The sequence below is a fragment of the Cucurbita pepo genome, chromosome 10 (genome assembly GCF_057944985.1).
Source record: "Cucurbita pepo subsp. pepo isolate OVF chromosome 10, ASM5794498v1, whole genome shotgun sequence".
NCBI lineage: Eukaryota > Viridiplantae > Streptophyta > Magnoliopsida > Cucurbitales > Cucurbitaceae > Cucurbita > Cucurbita pepo.
In genome coordinates this window covers 13,878,300-13,885,805 of record NC_141807.1, presented here as the reverse complement: position 1 = coordinate 13,885,805, position 7,506 = coordinate 13,878,300, and the positions used below count along the sequence as shown (strand labels likewise).

Genomic DNA, 7,506 nt, shown 5'->3' with positions numbered 1-7,506 from the left:
CAGTGGAGCTCATATAGTGGGTTATTTGAACGTTACTTAAATCTCGAGCTATTTGATCGGTTCAGGGTCTTAACTCACGGTTTTTTGGGTTTTTCTTTCATATATCCTTAATTCATACTTGGTTTAGGGTCTATATGAAAATCCAAGCGATTTCTACAAGTATTTCTTAACAAAAAGTCCAAGGTGGCTACTTGCCTCGTCGTCGACGTTTGGGACGTCTATTCTTGAGCTTCCAGTATCTGAATAATTTCAAATTTCCTTCCACGTACTCCTTATTGTGTCTAGTATCTGAAACCATAAGATTTTCTATGAGAATCGGTCTGAAATGGGGTTAAAATTGAGAAAACCCGAGAAAAGGTCAAATTTTACGTTGACTTGGACAGTTCAGTTGAACTAGCCATATCATCGTTTTCTTCCTCTGAACAGGAAGAAGATGCACATTTTTTGCGTCGCCGCCATCTGAAACTCGGCCTGTACAGCCACATTTACAGCGTTTCTCTCCTTGATTTCTTCGTGAAACTTAAAGATGGGTATTACAAGAAAGGGCTAGGGATTAATTTGATACCTTCTCGTGGATCGTAGCCTAAGATATTCGCTTCCAAAGTTCATCCAAATTCTGATTTATCGCTGGAGATAAAACAAAGGATTTCTTATTGGGTAGCCGATTCTAGGAGTTTCAAGGCCCTATTTCTTCATTGAACCCCTTCCATATCCTATCTTCAGGCTAAAGGAATTGGTTTGGAGGAACGTCCTTGAGTGTATGTCCTTAATTTCTAAAAATCTTTATCGGTATGCAACTCACTCGAAACGCCAGATTTTCGATCTCAAGGGTAGCTTGTTCTACAATGTCTCAGCTCTCGATTCCTTCATCAAGTTTACTCAACTTCTTCCTCTGAAGCTAGAGGAATCCTTAATTTGAAGGAAAAGAGATCGTAGATAGGAATTTTGACTCTTATCCCCAATTTAATTTCGAAACCTATTTCCTTCAATTTGGCACGCTCTCGAGGTTATTTTTCTTCGTGGTCTTCTATGGAAGCATTCCTTGGAGGTGCAGAAACTTATTGGAATCATTCTTGCTCGACGAGTCATCATGTATCCTCGGATTGGATTTTCAAGTTTTTCTTGAAGTTCTTCAATGGCGGATTGAATTGGGGGAATGGTTTCTGGGCACTTTCAGCACTCTATTCCTTCTTAGAACTTGTGGGTAATCTTGTTGACAAACTGTAGGAATAAGTTTGAAGAGAAATGGTGGAGGATTGCTCTCGAATTTGGAAGAAATCTGAGAGTAGGAGACCCATAATCTAAACGTTTATTGCCTTCGATTTGAGGATCGACCTTTCTTGATTCTTATTCCGTATTGTTGCTCCTACTTCAGACTTTATAGGAGGAGCTTAAACCGACATTGAGAGCTCCAGATTCTTCGTTATTTAGAAGTTTGAAGAGAAATGGTGGAGGATTGCTCTCAAATTTGGAAGAAATCTGAGAGTAGGAGATCCACAATCTAAACGCTTATTGCCTTCGATTGGGGATCGACCTTTCTCGATTTTTATTCCGTATTGTTGCTCCTACTTCAGACTTTATAGGAGGAGCTTAAACTGACATTGAGAGCTCCAGAATATTCGTTATTTAGAGATCGAACTTCTTGGATAATTTCTCGGAGATATCAACTCCGATCATATCCTTATCGACCTTGGCTTTGAATACTAGTCATTGGATGTAATGATCCGTGCGTGTTCGTTCTAGATCATATCAAATTTTGGAGGAGATCCGACGGTTGAAATTTGAGTTCAAAGGATTTTGCTCGGATGGTCACGGTAGATGCTCTGATTCTAATTAGAGTGGCATTTCTGTAATTATCCATTCTTCTAGGGGTATTTTGGTAATTTGCCACTTTCCGATTATTTTATTATTATTTTTCTCGAAAAATCCATAATTTTTCTACAAATTTCTCATCGCTTTTTGATCATTTTTCGCTTATTTTGAATCTTGAGATTCCTTCTCGATAAGGAATTACAAATTTGGAAAAATTCTTGATAATTGATAAAATGACTTTTTTGTCCTTTTCATTTACTTTTTCCTTTCCAATCTTTTTCAAAAGGCCTTTAACTCCTTGAAATCACTTGTTAGGGTACACGAGTGACCTGACTAAGTTCTTTATTCTTGCTTAATCCTTTAATTTTTTTTCCTGTCTATCCTTTGGGCGTTTCATGAGTGGCTTATTCTTATGGGAGCTAATTTCCTTCATTTTTGGGGTGTTACATATACATACTGGTAACAAACACAAAATAAGAAGCATACTCAAAAGAAGAACAAAAAAACTAGATTAAAAATATAGGTTAGTCCATGGCCCACACTCCAAAGTCCACTCTCATCCACGACCAACTCTTAGTTACTTGAAAAAAATAATGATAAACATGGAGTAAAACTTAGTAAGTAGCCTACTAATAGGTTCTTAATCATGACCTTAAGCTACTAATAGGTTCGGCCCGGCTTGCAAGCGACACGTGTCGACGCCTCGCTGGAGCTGCGTTGCTCCAGCCGGTGGTCGACGCGTGTCCGGCGCCTGTCGCCGCCCTCCGCCGCTTGCCGGCCTTATTTTTTTCTTCTCTGTCCTCTGAAAACCGAAACCCAGTCGGTTTTTGTTTTCCGATTTTCATATCTTTCGATCCGTAGATCGGATCGATATGATTCCTTCGGCAACGTTCTAGATCGTGTTACAGGCTACGTCTTAGTATTCTTTTTGTAATTTTTTTCTTGACTATCGGAGGATTTAAGAACGCCGGAAGTTCGCTCACCATTCTCGGATGACTCTCGGATCTCCGCCTTTGGGTTGAGGTCTCGACCAAACTTCTTCACAGACCGTGCGTGAGTTGTTCCTAGGTGAAGATTACAGCATTTTAGGGTCGATTCACGTAGGGGAAAACTCAGATTTGAGCAATGTCGTTCAGAAACCTTACCTCGCGAAATGTTCTTAGGTTTTGATGAAGCGTCGGCCTTACTAGCCTCTCAATCCTTGTACGAGTCTCGTCTGGAGATGGATTCCGGCGGTGGTCCGTTAATCTTCCCGGCCGACTCCTCACTGACTTCTCTCTAACCTCTTCTTTCTTTTGCAGGCAATCTGGCGGGGTTCTCCTTGGACCCCTATTTGGGTTGGAGAGGCAAAATGACATTTTTGCCCCTCAGTTGACTTCGCCTTCTTTTTTTTTTTTTTTTTTTTTTTGCGTTACACAGGGCTACCGCAAAGTTTCGAGCTTTTCGATTGTGTAGCTCTTTCTTCAAAAGAGTCAACATCAAACGTCAGGTCTTTAATTGGCAACCCATCAAGGGGAGAGTCGATTCCATCGATTCCATCAACGGTCTTCCCATGAGTTTATGGTGCATGACCCATTTTTTATATCATCCACCTTCGAGCGCCACCGTCCATGAGATGCATTGTGGCCAACGTAACTCTTAGGTCCTATGAGCAAGTTCCTGTAACCTTCAAGTATTGTTCTACGTCAAAAATAAAGTTTTTTAATTCGTTAGCATCCCGGTTCCCATTTAAGGGTTCTTTTTTTGGATTTTCAGTTTGTTAAGCCCAACATGAGCTTGGCTTGGGGTGTGGTTCTCTACGACCCTCCTTATCACACTCACTCTGGTGCTCATCTCAGTCATCTCAGCCATGATGGCGTTCAACAAAAGAGACCTTGAAAATGACCGGATTATCACATTAACCATTTGAATGACCTCAACCTTACTTGTTGAAATTGAACCAAATATCTATGACATAATACTATTAAAGGTTCAAAGTTCATAAAAGTCTTTTTAATCTAGGATACTATTGAACTTGACCATTATAGTTCCTCTCAAACCAAGTTCATAAAAGTCTTTTAAATTTAAGATACTATTGAACTCATCCATTATAGTGCTTCTCAAACCTAGGTAAAGTTTAAATATAATTGGTGACAAAAGATGAAACTATAAAATAAAAGAAATAAGAAAATAAAATTTCATTGTCGAGAATCAAACTCAGGTCTCATCGATGAAAGCCAGATCTTCTGTGTAATGTCTAACTCTTCGACACGTTTTTTTATGTGTGTGATAGAGTTTTTAGAGCTACCGCCACGTTTCTTGTTGTTCGATCCTGTGGCTCTTTCTTCAAAAGAGTCAACATCAAACATTAGGTCTTTGATTGGAAACCCATCCAGGGGAGCGCCGATTGCTTCAATTCCATCAATGGTCTTCCCACGATTTTTTGGTGCATGACCAGTTTTTTATACAATTCACCTTCAAGCGCCACCATAGTTTTGCATCGTCCACGAGATGCATCGTGGGCCAATGTAACTCTTAGGTCCTCTCAGCAAGTTCCTATAGTCTTGAAGTATAATATCAAAACATATTAACATATTTGATATTTTAAATATTAAAATAATTGATGTGTATCATAAACATTAAATAAAAATATATATTAGAAATTTGAATGAGATTCATATTAATTAAACATATATTGTGATATTCTATGCCATTTTAATATCATTTAAATAAGATATTATATCTTAATGTATTAGATATTCAAATATATAATTTGACAAAAATTATCACAAGTTCACTATAAATAGAACCCTAGGGTTATGTCAAAAAGCATCAAACACTAAATACGGTGACATTTTAGGTGATATTTTGTAAAGGAAGCTGATAAAGTCTTCAAAGAGCTGGTGGTCGTGTCTGACATTTTAGGTTAACAACATGGTGAAAAGAAACCAGAAATTCTGATACTGGTAATTAACTACAAACCTTTGAATAAGGTTTTAGAATAAATAAGATATCCAATCCAAAACAAAAATGATTTGATAAAAAGAATTTAGAGTCAAATGTTTTTATAAAATTCGACATGAAATTGGGATTACATAAAATTCTAATTTCCTAAAAGGACAAATATAAAATAGCATTTATGTCCAATTTAGAAAATATGAGAGGAACGTCATGCCATTTAGGCTAAAAAACGCTCCATCCGAATTTCAGAAGATTATGAATGATATTTTCAATCCTTTCAAAAAAATTCAATAGTTTATATTCATGATGTGTTGATATTTTCTAAAATCATTAAGGTCAACACTTTAAACATTTACATAGATTCATTAATGTAATCAAAAGAAAACAGCTAGTTGTGTCCATACCCAAAATCAAATAATATCAAACTCAGATCCATTTTCTTGGATTTTAAATTTATTTGAGCCTTATTAAAACCTATCCAATGGTCTTTGTCTCAAACTTTGGTGATGACGTATCCTAGAAAAGCCAACTTCAAAAAAAATAGGTTCTCTCAATTACGTGTCTTATATCCTTCAAGATATCAGGCACATTTACAAATTTCTTGATGAGTGTGTTCAAAATAATACAAAGTCTTGATTTGTAAGGGATATATCTACAACACAAAAAAAAAAAAAAAATCAAATCATTAGTCAAATAAACTCTTTGCTTAAGTCTTATTGACCTAAGGGCAGATCTCATAATGAAACGTGACGCATCAAATATGGGATATGGAGGTATCTAAAATTGTCAAAGAGGACAGAGAATCAATTATCATATTCATTCAAAAGCCTCTAATAATACCATACAAATTACAAAATAGTAATAAAAAAAAAAAAAATACTATTTCCATTGTACTCTGCCCAAAAATTTTTTAAAGAAAATTTAATGAACAAAACTATTAAAATGCATTCGAGAGTCAAATTTAGTTTTAGAAAAAGAAGAGAATAATCTTGTTTCAAACAAAAAAAAAAATTTTTTTTTTTTTTGCTAGATAGAAGTAAGTTTTGTTGTGGTTTGATTTTAAAATTCTACCTATAAGAACTTGAAAACACTTTGGGAGATTACCTATGAGAGAGTTTCTAACAAAGTCTCTCTTCTCTTCTCTGTCCTCTCAAACTGATACTAATCCAACCCATCATTTGCATGGACTAAAGTTCAATTATCTATAAAAAAAAGTTGAAAACACCTTGTGAAAGTCTCTAAGGATACTACGACCTCTAGTTTTGCAAAATCCAGCATTGTTGCCGCTTATCAAAATCACTATCAGAATAAAGTTTAACAAGTGGTTCTATGGTGTAGTGGTTAGCACTTTCGACTTTGAATCTAACGACCTGTGTTTAATTCTCGATAGGCAATCCACTAATTTATACAAAATTGGTTCATAGCCGATTCGGTAGGGTCACTTTTGGACCGATAATCTGTAGAAGGGGTCACTAAGGTTGAGATCATACAAAATGGGTCCATAGCTCAATGTTAGAGCATTTGATTGCAGATCAAGAGGTCACCAATTCGAACCTAGTTGGGCCCTTCTATCTTGGATAGAAATTTGTTACACTTTTTGGACCGACACTATGTCTAAGGGGTCACAAATGTTAAAATCCTACAAAATGGATCCATAAATGGATCCATGGCTCAGTGGTAGAGAATTTGACCGGTCACCCATTTGAACTTGGTTGGGCCATTTTATTTTGGACAGACACTTTTTACACTTTTTGACTGACACTCTATAGAAGGGGTCACTAAGGTTGAAATCATGAAAAATGGGTCCATAGCTCAGTGGTAGAGCATGTGACTGCAGATCAATAGACACTTTGTTCGATTTACTCCCGACCATCGAGTGTCTAAAGGAAAAGAAATAAGAATAATTACCCATTCCAAACCTTATTCCAAAGTCCTAGTGTGGTATCCAAGCACCCACTATGAACGTGGTAAAAAACTTAGCACCACTATTCTCGGACAAGAACCAAGAAATCATTAAGAAAATAGTGTGGTGGTCTTAACGCCACTATGCTTGGACAAGAACCAAGAAATCATTAAGAAAATAGTGTGGAAAAAATATTACCCTCATTTGTGTGGTGCTGTGCCATAAGTGATCAATGGAAATATTTTAAGCACTTTTCTCTTGTACTCCTTATAATTTTATCTTTTAAGGTTGTAAATATTTGTGGGTTTTAAGCACTTTTCTCTTGTTATGAATGAGATTCAATCTAATGCCATTAGTAATTCACAATGATAATATTCAAAATACTTGACAAAAAACAATGGTCAACATAAGATATTTGAAACAAATAAATATTTTGTCCTCTATGATATATCAAATCACTCATTTGAAATTCCTTAATAATAAACCTCAAGTCTTACATCTTTTATAGAAAAAAGTTCCTTAAATAGAAGTCTTATTAGATACTTGTAAGTATTTAGAGATCAACTAGACACAAAGCTAAACATTCTAAAAAAAATTAGGGGTTAAACTTTCAAGTTAACGTAATTTAAGAAACTTATGATTTTTATATTATCAAGAGTTTAATTGAGCTAGGTCGATTCAATCTAGTGGACCCAAGAATTGAACCGAACCAAACCAACTAGTTAGTAACATGATTTAGTGGAAGCATTTTCACGCAAAGTAGAAGCAATAATGGAGGGTTTGCAATAATATAGTTTTCACCCCTTGTTTCTCGAGTGAATATTGAAATAATATAGTTTTCCTGTTAAGTT

At 35.9% G+C, this 7,506-nt stretch overlaps 1 long non-coding RNA gene across 1 annotated transcript; it reads right to left on the bottom strand.

The window, feature by feature from the left end:
• Positions 1-2,592: 2,592 nt before the first annotated feature.
• LOC147790770 (uncharacterized) lies at positions 2,593-3,114 on the bottom strand. The gene is made up of 2 exons (XR_015422586.1): positions 2,958-3,114; positions 2,593-2,876 (listed from the first exon to the last, which is right to left on the bottom strand). It is a non-coding gene; the product is annotated as an uncharacterized LOC147790770 (long non-coding RNA).
• Between the last annotated feature and the right edge of the window lie 4,392 nt (positions 3,115-7,506).